The sequence below is a fragment of the Passer domesticus genome, chromosome 8 (assembly GCF_036417665.1).
Source record: "Passer domesticus isolate bPasDom1 chromosome 8, bPasDom1.hap1, whole genome shotgun sequence".
Classification (NCBI taxonomy): Eukaryota; Metazoa; Chordata; class Aves; order Passeriformes; family Passeridae; genus Passer; species Passer domesticus.
The window spans coordinates 42,195,700-42,210,748 of record NC_087481.1 but is presented as its reverse complement, the minus strand read 5'-3'; the positions used below and the strand labels follow the sequence as shown (position 1 = coordinate 42,210,748).

The 15,049-nt window shown below is 36.6% G+C and overlaps 1 protein-coding gene across 8 annotated transcripts in view; it reads right to left on the bottom strand.

The window, feature by feature from the left end:
- PCGF5 (polycomb group ring finger 5) overlaps nucleotides 1–15,049 on the bottom strand; it is a 117,984-nt gene that overhangs the window by 44,113 nt on the left and 58,822 nt on the right. For 6 of the 8 annotated variants that reach the window (XM_064430840.1, XM_064430847.1, XM_064430848.1 and 3 more), the window contains 2 exons: nucleotides 11,426–11,536; nucleotides 6,340–6,411 (listed from right to left, as the gene is read on the bottom strand). The exons of 1 other annotated variant lie outside the window; for it this stretch is intronic. The gene's annotated coding sequence lies outside the window, so the exon portion shown is untranslated. The remainder of the gene's footprint in view (nucleotides 1–6,339; nucleotides 6,412–11,425; nucleotides 11,537–15,049) is intronic. One more of the 8 variants, XM_064430844.1, reaches the window with a different exon arrangement.

Sequence of the window (15,049 nt, the reverse complement as noted above, 5' to 3'; positions counted from 1 at the left end):
TCCTGGCCTTCAGACTCTGCCTGCATGTAAACAGCATATTCTTGGTTTATGTGCATTTAATTAGAATGAACACAAAATCAACCAAAAACTGTGAGACCACGTTTACCATCTTGGCATCTTGAACTTTCTCTTGTAGTACTTGGAAGTCTGGATTTAGTGCAGTGCTAATGAGACCATGTGGCTTTTAGCTGACCAGGCTGTGGCAGTTTGGACTCCCTGTTTTTAGGGTTCTTGACGGAGCAGAGTTGAGTCTTTCTCAGAATACAAAGAATATACATGATCCCGCTTTTACAAAATTGTACTGCCTGCTGAGGCTCATTTTCACATTTTGAACTTGTCCAGTCTTATCAACTAGACATGGTTGTGGACTACTTTGCTGCAAAATCCTGAAGGAAGAAAATGTTGGTGAGAAATGTAGCTAATACTTCAGATTACATGCTTTTGAGTCTAAAATGTATACCAGTACAGGCAAAGCCCTTCTAGAAATCAAGATATTCGAATACAACAAAATAATACCTGTTTTGGTCCTTAAATATATAATGTCACTTAATGAAAACATCTAACAAATGTACAAATTGGATCACTGTATTAAGAATCCTGTTTTGTATATAGAGAAGCAGATCTTAATTTTCTCCTCACAAAGAATCACAATCTTACTAAAATCACTACATTCCCCTGCAGGGATATCTATACTTAAATGGCAGGTTAACTATATTTATGTTACATCTTCAGGCTTGGATTGTATAAACATTACTATCTTGCTTCACTATGCGTGCCCAGAGTCCATGCAAACCTACAGTGCTCATTAAAATCGTGACTACCAGCTTCCATCAAGCTTTATTCTGGAAGTTCATGCAGGAATGTACAGATATATGTAACAGTCACCTCCTTATATCTTAAAAAGGTGTGTAAAGTCAGCAGAGAGAATGCATCATTCTTTACTTTTGTTTCATACCTCACTGCTATTTCTAATCTGTATTGCAAGAGCTCCAAATTCCATAGTGACTGTGAAACACGAAGATTTTGAGATGAGATTTATCACAGATATAATAGCTCATCTTCAGATTGCCATGTGACTTTTCACTGTATCAACACACTTGAAAAAGCACAAACATACCCTAAACATTTTTAGTTGCAAATTTTTTCACATTTTGTAATGAACTGAGCTCCATAAATGTTAAATACATTTCAAGAATGGTTTTCCAAAGCAAATGATAAACTGTGCTAAAGATATCCAATTTCTGACCTTTCTACATTACCACAATCTGTATGCATTTTACTGAATTTTTATAGATGTGACTATTTTCTTCAGTGCTGTAATAACTTTAGGTTCTTAGAGGCATGAAGCTAGAAGGTTTTACCTATCAATGTATACGGCAAATCTCTCTCCATTCCCTAATCTAATATCCCTGGGAAGCTTTTAAGAGTAAAAGGCGTAATACTCTTAAAATTATTTCCCTTTATCACAAATGCATAGATGGGAATACGAAATTTTGACAAGGAATTTGGCTTATGAGAACTTGTTGATACATGTAACACATAGTCTGCTCCTATCATCATCATGCTGTCTATTTAATAATTCACATTTAAATACAAGACCTCAGTTGCCACAGCTCAGTAGGAATGAAATTAAGGCGATTTACATTTTTCCTGCTGAGAAATATAGAATTCTGTCTAGTGTTTTATCCTGTGTCTTTTAAACTTGTCAGAAACACTGGTGCCATCATAACCCTCTATCAGTCAGGAACTAAAATATGTATTTGGGGGCTGTGTCTTCCATTATGCATCAACTTACCAAATTCCTGACAGAAACCATTGTTAAAAAAATGTCTAAAACAGATAATTTCAAATATGGAATAGCAATTCACAGTTTTACCTGATATATTTAAAATCTATTGTACAATTTTCTCCATTGCATCTGTTTTTCTTAACATTTGTACCAGTGAAACAATACCTTTACCCTGCCTTTTTCTTTCTGTATCAGTTAATAGTATAAAAAACTCAAGAATAGTTGAAAACTGTCAAGATGAAGTACTGAATCTGCTTTCTTATAATCCTATTTTATGTTAATGTCCCTCAGTCAATAAGGAAAAGCTAATTTCAGTAGAAAGACTCAAAAATACTCTTGAAAATGAATGCTTTTGGTGCAATTAATGTGGTGCTAACAAAACCACCTAACAAAGAGAAAAGGAAAGTGTACTGGTTTGTTGAAGATAGATTGCATCCAGTCACTTTTTTAAAGAAGGAAAAATTAACTCCACAGTTTGTCTGGATTTTAGGAACACCTGTCCAAATGTTTACATACAATTTTTACTCAGTAAAAAGTCTATTTGACTATGTTTGTTAGAGCAAACATTCTTGCTATGAACATGACCTCTCAATGGTGTCATTTTCCAAACCACTGTCACTGATGTACACAGGAGCCAATTTAAATGGCACTTAGTGACCAAAGAACAATAAACTTGTAACTGTGGGAAACAGTAAAGGTAAGTGGAGCCTTCATCACTGAAAACTTTCAAAACCAAACTGGATAAGGTCATGAGCAATCTCATCCCCCACTTTCAGTAGGGGACATGGAATAGATGAGCTCCAGAGATCCTTTCCAACCTCAGTGATCCAGGGATTCTGTGAAATCCTAACCAGAATTACTCAATAAGTCAGGAATATGTTCACTTCATGCAGTTTCATCCTGCCTGCAAACACAAGGTGTACAAGGTGTTAGTCACCCCATGTGAGTCTGACCAGCCTCAGAGGTGAATGCCGTGGTGAGAGCTGGGGTCTGGTCTCACACCATGACATTGGTCTCTCCTGAGACCACTGGCTACTAGGGACAACCCCAAGCCTGCACTGGCTGTCACCTCCTTGTCTACATTACCCACTGGGATCCACTATGCTGAGCATGATGCCAGCTCAATAAAAGCCACCGGGTTCTCCTAAAGATCAGTACAGAGTGGTATCAGATTGCACAACAGCTACATGTCCCTTCCCATTTGCTCCATGCCATGTCTAAAATTTTTAATTATGAGATAAGCTACTACTTTAAGGACAAAACTACCATTATAGTAAGCTTCCTGGAATAGTGCATAACAGCAAAATACACAGTCCTGTTAAACTGGGTTAATGGCTGCTTTGCATGGCCCAACTTCCCTTTTTTTTCCCTTCATTCAAGTTTTTCTATTTCTCATCTCCCTTCTGTATTCCTCTGCTTCTGTTGGTTGCTCCATTTCTTAAAGGCACTAAATTTTAACTCAAAATCTGATGAATAAATTTAGCTTCCTGAGAAATAAAGGTGTTTTCAAAATAGTATAGCTTTGGGGTAGAGATGTTATTCCATGTTATTTGTGTAACAGGAGTCCAAATTCTTCTCGAAGAGGAAAACTTGGTAATCTCAAATAGCAGAAGATGTCCTTTCACAGTACAGAATTCTACTCAATCAACAAAGTTTTATATTCAGTGCACTATTTGAATTTAGAAAACCTACAACTCAACTGTCCTAGAGGAGACTGCCATTCCAGAAGTGGGTAACTCAGGCTGGAAACGGGCTCTCTGTTAGGTGTGGTTCAGGGTGAGAATGAGGGTAGCCAAATTCAGGGTCCAGGCTATGTATTATCACAATCCAGCTCTAGGGAAATCTGGGCAAAACTCTATGGATTCAAGTTTCAATTAGGTCTGGTTTTTGCTTTTGTGAAAGCACCAAGGAAATCATACACCTTGGGAATTCTGGGGCAACTGTCAACCAGTACTCCCCAGTAAAAGAGCTCTGTTGAGCAAAACAGCCACAGATACGTGCCTTTTGGTCTTCTGTGCACAAGGGAAGAGCCTGTGTATTTTGGGGCAGAGAGGGCCAAGGGAAGACAGAGGATGGAAATTTGTTGCCTCTACGAGATAATAAATCAGAAGAAAATCTAAAGGTTGACTGCAGTATTTAGTAAAGGAGTAAGACAAAAGCTGTTAAAAAGAAAACAATTTGTTTTTTGAAAGAGAAAAGCAGGTTCATTCTTTGAACTAGCCAACCCCATGAATAACATAAGTGAACAGATATATCAGCATAATCTAGTCACACAAGGTCCAGGGCAAGCTGAGTCATATTTACTGAAACACCTGACAGTATTTTTATTGGTATTTAACAAAACTGGCTAGATTACATTTAGAGCAAATATATCCAAATATATCCATTCAGCTAATACCTTCAGCTGCAGTTGAAACATACCCTTTTGAGAGTCCATCTGCTCTAAAAAGTCTCCAATATAAATTGTGTTGAGAAAAAGATGCATTACTGAGCCTGTTTTACATAAAGACTAAAATATTTCTAGCTGTTTCCTAATAAATTTTTGATGTCAGCAACACAGGAAGACATGACTGCCTAGGAATTAAACCTCCAACTCTCAAATTCCAATACAATGTGTTAATCACAACATTAGTCTTCATCTGAATGTTAATTTGACACGCATTTAAACCAGACAGCTAATCTCTGAGGTGAGATATTTTATTTTAAAAAACCAGCCATATTGAACATTTAGCCTACATTTTGCCTCATCCTGCTATCAATACCAGCTTCTGAAAATAGTCTAGATATTGGCAGATAGTTTTAGAACAGGTTTGGTAAAAAAAATAAGAGTTAAGTCACAAGTTTTCAGCATATGGAGGCAAGTAAAACATGTAGCAAGATGCAATATTTGAAGATAAAAAGCTGGATTCTTCAGAACTTCATGCCTTATATAGTGTGTGTCTGTATTTATAGATACAAAATTTTTTATACACTTGCGAGTGAAACAGAATTTTTGCTTTAATTGCATTTTTGAATTTGGTTTTAAGCAAGAGCAAATGATCACTTAAGATGGCTAAGATTCAGACCAATCAACTCATCTTTTTCATATCAACAAACATCTCATGAACATGAATATTGCTGTTTACACAGCCTAATCCCACACAATACCATCACCACTTCCTGAAACAAGTTATTTTTATGTCTCTATGATGCATTTAAATGTACTTTTACCTCTGCTGTGATGAAGAGATTATTTGTTAACACACATCTAGAGCTGATACAGTGTTTTACAGCTATACATGACTTACTAAAAAGGAAATAAAAATGCAGTTATGCTAATTTACAAAGCAGCGGTTAATATTAATAATCACTGAAACAGAAATACTGTCTCATTTTATGTTTGTAATTAACTGAAAGTATTTTTGGTTGGAAATAGAAGAATGCTGTTACAGATTCACTCTGCAGTGAGATTTAAATATAATATCTCTATCATCGCACTGTTTGCAGCATGGTTAGAAATGTGCTTGTAAACTACTCCCATTCCACACACACACAAGTACCACAATCTCCCAATAACATGGGGTGAAGACATCAAATAAAGGACACCACCAGTGCCCTCAGTGCATTGATAACTGGGAGAACAAAATGTCACTCCTTCTAACTCCTGTAATTCTTATGTGAGAACATTCTAGTGCATTATCTAATACAAGTGTGCTGGAAGCCTGTGGACTATTCAGAATCAAAGTGGTCCTCTGGTCTACTGCTCTGCTGCACTTCAGTCCTAAAGCCACAAAGATGCCATTATAGTCCCAAGGGTGTTATGTTTGCTTAGGTTGTGATCATTGCTCAAGCAGAAACTGCTCATTTGAGACTGCCAAATTTGTATTCTTTTTCTAGTCCCTTCCTCAGACCTCCCAAACCCAGGATGGTTAGACACTGTAAGTATCTCCTATTCTGTCTAAAGTACTTCCAATACTTCATAAGCTCTCAAGCAAACTCTCTACTTCACCTTGGAGTCAGGGACTCACTTCACTAGCATGTGAGTAGAGATGAGGAAAGAATAAAGAATAAAGTTTTCACACAATATTCAACCATTGTTATGCAAAGAAAACTACTCACATGAGGAATGCTAGACTGCTTACATCCCTATGGACTATGTGTCAACAAAAATAATAGTAACCTTTTTTCTCTCTATTCCCAAAACACACTGAGAGTAAATCTGCAAAACTCAGTAGATTCCAGCAAAAAATTCAGTTCCACCAGACTAATGCCAAATATGATCTTTGAGATCTCATTTCTCTAAAAAGGAATGCATTACGTTAGACAGGAGTAGGCACAAACATAAGAAATTTAGTCAAAACATCCAAAAGGCTCCTGCACAAGAAAACTGATACTCTAGTTAGAGAATGTTGAGGATTATGTAATGCACACAACTGTATAAGTAGTCTGTTTTCTGCAGTGAAAGGAATGAAACAGAGTACCTACTGACCTAAATACAAACTTTTGTCCAAGACAAACAGAAATTATTTTTCAACTCTTGAGCAACTTCAATGGGACACACAAATACATACCTTGAATATCTTTTATGTGTGGATTTCCTTCTCAGTCTGAGTTAGAAATATTCATCTCCCGCACCATGTGATCTACGAAATGTGTTCAAAAGCACTAAGGTTATCTATAAAATACTGTGTTCCTCCTTGCTGAAAAATGTTTTGTTATTCAGATGCTCTCTATGGCTTTTTATAGCTTAAGTCTCAAATGCTTCCTTAAGTCCTCCTGCTAAATAACTGCACTGGGCCGGGTTAGGACAGAATTAACTTTCTTCCCAGCAGCTCATTTGGTCTTTTAGTTACCTGCCCAAACCAGTGCTGACAGCACACTAAGGTTCTGCCTATTGCTGAGCAGTGCTTGGCCAGCACCCAGGCCTTCTCTCTTTCTCACTCCCACCACAGCGAAGACTGAGGGGGTGCAATACATTGGGAGAGGGTGCAACCAGGCAGATGATCTGAACTAAGCAAGGAGATATTCCATGCCACGTAACACCACATTCAGTCATGAAAAGGATGGGATGTTAGCTGCCATTTCCTTGGAACTGACTGTTCATCAGTCTTCCTGCAGGATGTGGACAGCAACTGCCTTTGCCCCATTGTTTTCTTTCCTTCCTCTCATCTTTCATCTATCCTTCACGTTATAAATGTTAAAACTTTTTTTTTACCTTAACCCCCAAATTTTCCTAGTTTTTCTCTTCCCTCATCTCACAGGGGCTTGAGGTGAGTGAGTGAGCAATTTGTGGTGCTTAGCTGCCCACTGGGCTTAATCCACAAAAACAACATAATGAAAAAAATTAATGATTTTCCACCTTTCTGTTGTGCTGCCTGGTGATGTACTCACGTAGGTACTGGGTGTTTATGTACATTGTGACTAAGCCTATATTTGTGTTGCAAGCAGATAGAGGCTGTTCCATTTCTCCATGGCCAGATGCAGATGTGCATGGTATGACATGACCAACATCTCTGAGGGATGGAAAGAATGCAGGAGTGAGCTGGGTGCCAGATGAAGTACTTACCCTAGGCAGCATCCAGCTCAGTTTCTAGTTTGCCTATAGGCCAATTAGCATAATCAAAATAATTTTGTGTAACACTATACATTGATTATGAGTTGCCAACATAAATGCTGTGAACGGACTTGCCACAAACTAAACACAAAAATTCTACCAAAACATAGCCATGAACTGCCCATGCTTCTCACTCAGGGGAGAGGATGTGTGAAAAGATTGTGACAGATGTTAGGGACATTGTTTACTGTGCTGCAGGAAGATGTTTCATTTCTATGGTAATAAATACTTTATAAGAAGCCATACAGATTTATGGCATAATCTCAGATATTTATATCAAGCTATTAAATATTTTTAAGACTGGGAATATACTAGATACAAATTACAGTATTTTTGGGTGTCATCCCACTAAATACTTGTTGCTTTGACTGCATTTCATAGAAAGGTACCATTTGTATTACTGAATATTCTTAATGTCCTCTCACTGAGCCCTAAAATGCTGTATTACATCAAAAATAAAAAACACTTAGCATTAAATTTTCACACATAGATTTTATAGGTAAAATAGAAATCAAATGTAGAGTCTAATTTAGAAGCCATTGCAAACAATTTTCCCTATTGACTTTAAGGGGATTTGAACCTGTGGCTTTTCACTCTTAAAATAAACACTGCATTACTGTGACACATGAAAAATATTATGAATACTGAAGAACTAGTTTCACCTACTTCTTGGAGCACACTGCTTAAAGGGGCTTAAAGATTACTGCACATCTGAAGTAAAGCTCTATCTTGCATACCACTGAAATATTGTACAAAGATGGCTTAAAGAATGTGGTTATTAACAGGGATATTTACTGATCATAACAAAATATTTATTTTTTGTCAGTGGCCTGAAAAAATTTGCCACAATGAAGAGAAGGAGCCATAAAGATAGGAATCCTGGCTTCTTACGGTTCCTAAGCATATGCTAGTTTTATTTACACAACCTACACCCCTGTGTTACTTTAGGGAAGCTGGGCATACAATTCCACACAATATTTATTTCCTCTAACTTTATTTTAAAAATAAATATGAGCCATTTAATAGAGTCTGATTTTCTTCTTTCTGAAAGAATTCTGGAACGCTGATCTTGGACCATTCTGCACCTTAGCTGGTTTGTTTTTATTAATGGTTAAAACAACACATCTTTTCTAGGTTTATTTTTAAATAACATAAAAATATAAATGGAGAAGGGTTTAATACAGAACAAACAGGGAACAGTATTTTTACAGAAAACTTGATGGCTAAGCAAATGTCTAACCTACTTTGAGACCAACATGTTATGCAAATACAGTACACAGCTCTCCCTTGTATCCCAGGGCTATCTTTTGCAGACTAGCTGTTGCTTTACTTTCCACATACTTTTTTAATACTACTCATCAAAAAAGAAGATAAAGGACTATTTAAAACTTAAATATTCAGCTATTTTACAAGGGGCCCTATCATGCCTTTATAAAGTGCTGACAAACCACACTAGATGTGTTGTACTTTGAAAATGTCTCACCTGATTAATGCCATCCTGCTGTCTTTTTGTTACAGATGTCTCTGTTCTGATTTTTCTGAAATAGCAATCTGAATTCTGGAGAATTACAGGTAATTGCACAAAGAACTCTTTGCCAGGACTGTGTGCAATTAAACTTCCAAAAGTTACAGCAAAGACTGACTGCAGAACCTTTACTGTAATACGTATCAAGTAAAAAAAGGCCAATGATCCAATCTGAGTTGCACTAAAAATATTCATTTTCTCCAGATGTTCAACAGATTATTTTGATTAAAGCATCCTTCTTAATTTTCTATTGTAAAGAGCAATCCACAAAAATCATTACTAGTTTCAAATGTTAACAAAAGTAAAAAAATAGTAATCTGAAGTACTCTGGTTTTTATTACCTCATTTGCTAAGATACAGTAATTTGATTTTCTTCTAATCAGCTAGACTGAATAATCTGGTTTTGAATATCATTTACTTTATCTCAAATCTTTCCATTTATTTAATGAAAAATAATATCAAGAGATAGCTTGCTTACTGTCTGGAAGTGCCACCTTAGCTTTACTTTTACTAAGCTGTGCCCCCAGCCATCCATGATAAAGCATGTGTGCCAAGAACTCTATCATTCTGTTAGGTTTTCTTCATTCAACTTTCAAGATTTCTGCATCCTTCTTGATGTGCAATTGCCAGAATCAAGTTCAGAATGAGTGATAATCACAGCATTAAAAACCACTGAATCAATGTAATTCAACAACTGCTTGATATTCCCCTTGCCCATTCATCTAAGACTACCTTCATTCTTTTGTGTCCCCTTGACACTGGCAGCTGATTATACCATGACCCTTCAAAACTCCTTTAGAAGTCTGTGCTTTGTGAGGGAAGAATGAGGCACTCTGCAAACAGAACCTACAAATAGTTTCTACATAGTGATTTCTCTTTTGCTATCTATCCTATTCTTCTATTTTATTATCTTAGATCTTAGCTCTGGAATATGCATATGGAAGTGTATAAGACTTCTATTTGAACTCATCTAATGTCAGGGAGCTTAATTACATTTATATGGAATATATAAATTTTAGAATTACTCCCATGTGACATTTTCTGCTGTTTCCCTCATGAGCAACTAAACACTGCAGACTTATTTCTGTAGTTTTAAGTGCAGAAGGAGTTGGTAGGACATAAATGCTTAGCCTTCCCCATTTTCATTGTTTTGCTTCCACCTACATTATGAGGCCTTTTTGATTCATAATTAAGCTGACTCTAACCTTAGACTCAAACTATTGTACAGAAATCATGATTATATTACTGTAAGAAAAGTGCCACATTATGTCTCCATTTCATTTTTACCTAAGCACTGGTCATTGCTCAAGGGCCTGTGTCATCTTGCTAAACTAATTTTTTTCATGAGTTTCTCCCCTCCCTGCTCCCTGTTCTTTTTTCTGGCTGCACTGAACACAGAACTAACAAACTTCTGGTAGCAGCACTTTATACCAGCTGAAGTTGGCACTTAGAAACAGTGAGATCATGGCTTGAATTGCAGTGCAGTGGATACTGAACAGGTGTTTTTATGAAAGAGCATCTAGGATATAGGCCTGGAAAACATACACAGAGACCTTCCAGTCTTCTGTCTTGCAATTTCAAAGACAAAGGTTTTGAAATTGTACCAGAAAGTTCATCTACATAAGATTAAAAATAATCAAGCCATTTCTCTGGTATTAGGTGACTGATTACACTCAGTAAACTTTTAGTCTGACAAATCTTTACACAGCACAATTCTGGAAAGAATTAAAAGTAAAAAAAAAAAAAAAAAAAAAAAAAGGGGTAATTTTAGTGCTACAGAAGCGAAAAAAGAGCAATTAAGATTTTCTAAATTTAAATAAAATTTAGTTTTAACCATCTGATTTTAAATGAAAGACCCTTTCTCTTGCTTTGTGCAAATTCACAGATTTAAATTTGGAACTTCTGCAATAAGTATAATGGATTCAAATTGTGGGCCCTTAAATCAGCAGGAATGCTTACTAGTGCCTTCAGTGAAAACAGAGTCAGAAATAGAACAAGGTATTTTCTAGGTGAATAATGATACAGCTTTATTTAAATGTGTGCAATATTTCAACCTTTTCAGTATTAAAAAAATGAATTGTCTTTTGATTTTATATTGTGGAGACTGAAGAATGCATCTCAAGTAGTATTTACAAATAGTTTTCCTTCCTACATCTTAAGGAAAGAAAAAAAATCATACTAAAAAAAATCATACTCAAAACATTTTTAATAGTGGCAAAAAATCTAGCACTAGAAAGTTGACCTGACTTTTTGGCTAGTTTCCATATTAAAAAAAGTTTTCTTATATTTAAGATACTTAATTTGGTTAAAGGATGAAACATATCTTAGTGGATACCATGTACAACAGAGTAGGAGCTATGCAAGTCAGAACCCCTTTAAACATAGTTTTTCTAGTAAAAAGTGATCTTTGCCTAGCTCAATGGAACTATTTGACATGCTGTAATCTATGCTAAGCGAGGTTTATCTTGCAGAGCAGACAGTGACCTGAATTCCAAGGAAAATATTTAGAATTTCATACCAGAACATGAACTCTAGATTCTTCTCAACAATCCTTCTATGATTTCTTTTCAGTATACACAGGTTTCTTCTTATTCCAAAATTTATCTTCTACTTGGATTTTGATCAATTCCTTGTGTTTGTGAAACAAGAAGGAACATGCAAAGAAAAGAAAAAAAGACAATGAAAAACAGACCTCTGAATATGAAGCCTTGCTAACTCAGAAGTGTTGCAGAGAAAAGCACAAGCATGAGACCTAAAAAACAAATGACTGTAAGCATTTGCTCACACAGACAGCAACTCCAGCCCCCGCCCCCCTTCCCCTTCCTCAAATGAAAATATTTAGCACCTGTTTGCATACAGGAATACAACTCTGAAGAAGTCCAGTAATGTCTGGTGCAGGTAATTGCAATGCAGTTCACTCCTGCAGGGACATCCTAACTATGAAGGTACTGCAAAGATCTGATCTACTGCCTGTCCTCTAGAGAAGGGATACAGCTTAAACATCTCCTCTTGCACCTATGCATATTCTGAACAAATAAAAGAACAAGTTTAAAAAGAGATTTTTTTTTCCAAAGGTTTTTTTCCTATGTTAGGACCACTCTAAAAAGTTCTGGAGTTCCTGGTCATATTACACTGATTAATTTTGGTACATAGTACAAGAGCAGCAACTGCACAGTCAGCAGTTGGATTTCCATGCCCTGTTTAACTTAAATGGAATCACTGCTTTCCTTGTATTTGGTATAGGTCCAGAGACTGAGGCCTGCAGAGCTGGTGACTTCCAAGGCAATGTTGCTCATGGTAACATGATAAAATGAGCAACAATGGAGTATCAGGTTTTCTAATCACTATTTAAAACCTGTGCAGCCCACAAAATACTTAGGAAAAAAAAGTGGTCAGAAAGAAGTGACTATAGTTTAGCAGTTCAATTAGCCTGTGAGATGCAATGCTACATTTCATGCAACACCACTGTCCAGTATCTGAAAAAATGGTCACAATCATTGATGCCAATGTTCTACCACTCTTACAGCAACACCACACTGAGCTGTGAGATCTACTCTAACCTACAAAAAGCTCCTGCAAAACAAACTTCTGAGGCTTCACCCAATACAGGATGCTCAGCAATGGTTATGCTTTTCTTACTGGTAGGAAAGTACAGGAATCAACACCTAACTGTCAATTGCCACTTTCAAGGAATGTGAGGGTTTATTGCTGTGAACAATATAAATTTCACCTACCCCAATAAGCACAATCATTAACATCCCACTCACTGATGTATAAGAGAAGGTTCTGCATTGTCCAGGTTCAAGTATTGTGGGCTTCTTTCTCTTGTCCTAAACTTACACTAGTTCTTCCCTAAACTCTGCCTTTCTTCATGCAAATTCCCTATTGAGAACTCATCCACAGGATACTACCACAGCTTCCTAAAGAACCCTTTCTTTAATAAAGTATTTTTAATGAATCTTGTTTTAAAGGCAAGAAAAGTTGCAAGATGGTTCTACTAGCAGCAAGATGTGTATGTTCTGGAAGCTGACTAGAAACTAAATTCTACTCAGGGTTCTGGTGTTACCATGGCACTGGGCCACAACTAATATACTCTGTCTTTATATTACACTAAACATAAGCAGATATCTTCTCAGTTTCTTCAAGCTCGGGCAACAAGAGCTTACATATGCTTAAAAATTACTCAGATGCATCTCAATGCATAATTCCTTCAAGAAATAAAATAGCAACTTTGTACTTCCAAGCAGCACACCCAAGGATGTTAAGCAGGAAAAATATACCTGTATGACTAATGTCTCTCCCTGAACTCAATTTGTCCATTATGTTCCTTTGTTTAAATACTCAACCTTTAGACAAAACCAATCTCTTATACATATCCATGAAGCTTAACTCAACAGAATTCCATACCTAAATGGGCCTGGTGAGATCACTATAACTTCAGTAAAAATTACAGACTTCAAAAGAATTGCAGAGGAAAAATCTGTGCCTTTGCACATATGTGAACTGCAGCACTGGTTTTAATGTTATATTTACTACCAAACAAACTAGTATAAAAGACAGTTATATCCTTTTCTAGTATTTTACTCCCAGGTGTTTGATATCACACACAGTTATATCCACTTGTTCCTCCAGTATTCCAGTATTTCAGCTCCCCAAATAGTAATAAAAGAATGTTCTCCACAACCTATTCAACAAGACAACACTGTAAGCCACAACTTACAGATACAGAAAAGGGAGACATAGAAGTCTAGGTCCAAACTGTTTCAAATACTCTTTATTTCCATACACCTGATGTTCAAAGGTTCAACTTTTCAGGACACTCAGGACTAAGTAAACAGCTCTGTTTCACACAGTTTTGATTGTACTGGTGATGTCGAAACAAAGGCAAATTTAGCTGCATATGTCTCACAGCTGTTAAAAATGAAAGGCCATCTGTGAACCCCTGACCTATATTACCTACCCAGCAAAAAATAGTAATTTAGTATCCAAGACAGGCAGATAGTAGTCTTCCAAGGCAGTATTCAACTTCCCTGAGCTGACTATCCTTTGTCTTCCTGCAACATTCCACTCGTGCGGATTCTATGCTCACCTGCAGGTGATAAGGGAGTGCTGGGGAAAAAGCCTGTTAAGACGTGAAGTGAGGAGCACTAAAATGGATAAATTACAGTCACACCAACAACCCAAAATAAGAAATGTTGTAACATTTTGGCCCTTTAGCTATATTAGAACAGTTTAATTCTTATACTTAACTATTCCCAAAATACAGGAATTCTACTGCTGAGATACTACGACTCCATGCAGTCTAAGCCATCAGCAGTTTGACTTCTGCACCTGTCAAACAGACTTCACCTTTGTGAATAAACAGAATCAATACCAAGCCAGACAGCACTGAAGTGAAGAGAGGTTCTTTGCTTGTCCTGTCTGCTGTTCAAGAAGGAACAAAGAAAGGGAAAGTTCTCCTCAATGACTTGGCTGCATACACCTGATGTTCAAAGGTTCAACTTTTCAGGTTCAACACTCAGGACTAAGTAAACAGCTCTGCCTTTGGAAAATGTCATGGGCAAACTCCCACCAACCTCACCTAAGAACATTTATAAACATAGATTATTTTTTTCAAAGGCTTATACTTTGATCAAACACTTCTACTTTCACAAGAACAGGAAAAAATACCTTTATAATACAAGGGCAATAATTAAATAAAATTTGAGGTCCTGACTTAATGAAAAGATTACCAAAAACATTTTTACACTTGGCAAAATGACAACTTCTCCCTAATCTTCTTCTTGGAATTATTTACTAACTGACAATTTTATAAGCAATTTGAGGCAAGGTCTATGGTAACTTAACTGAAGTAAGTACAAGGAGTACTTGTGGTTACTCTGTCTACAGGCATATTCAGTACTGGCATAAAGTCAAGTGGATAAACTGAAGCTTAAGTTACAAAGTTTCCATCAGCTAAAGCTAATGTTTCAAACTATTTGTATTTGTGTGGGTTCTTCCTTTGGTTCATGAGAGTCAAGACACTTCCACTGAAAACATCCAGTAAAAATTATATAGTAAGTAGAGATCATCCCTTGTAAGAAGTTTCAGTCAGCATATTACCTGTCAGTGCTCTCTTGTATTACCCACTCACTCCAAAAGA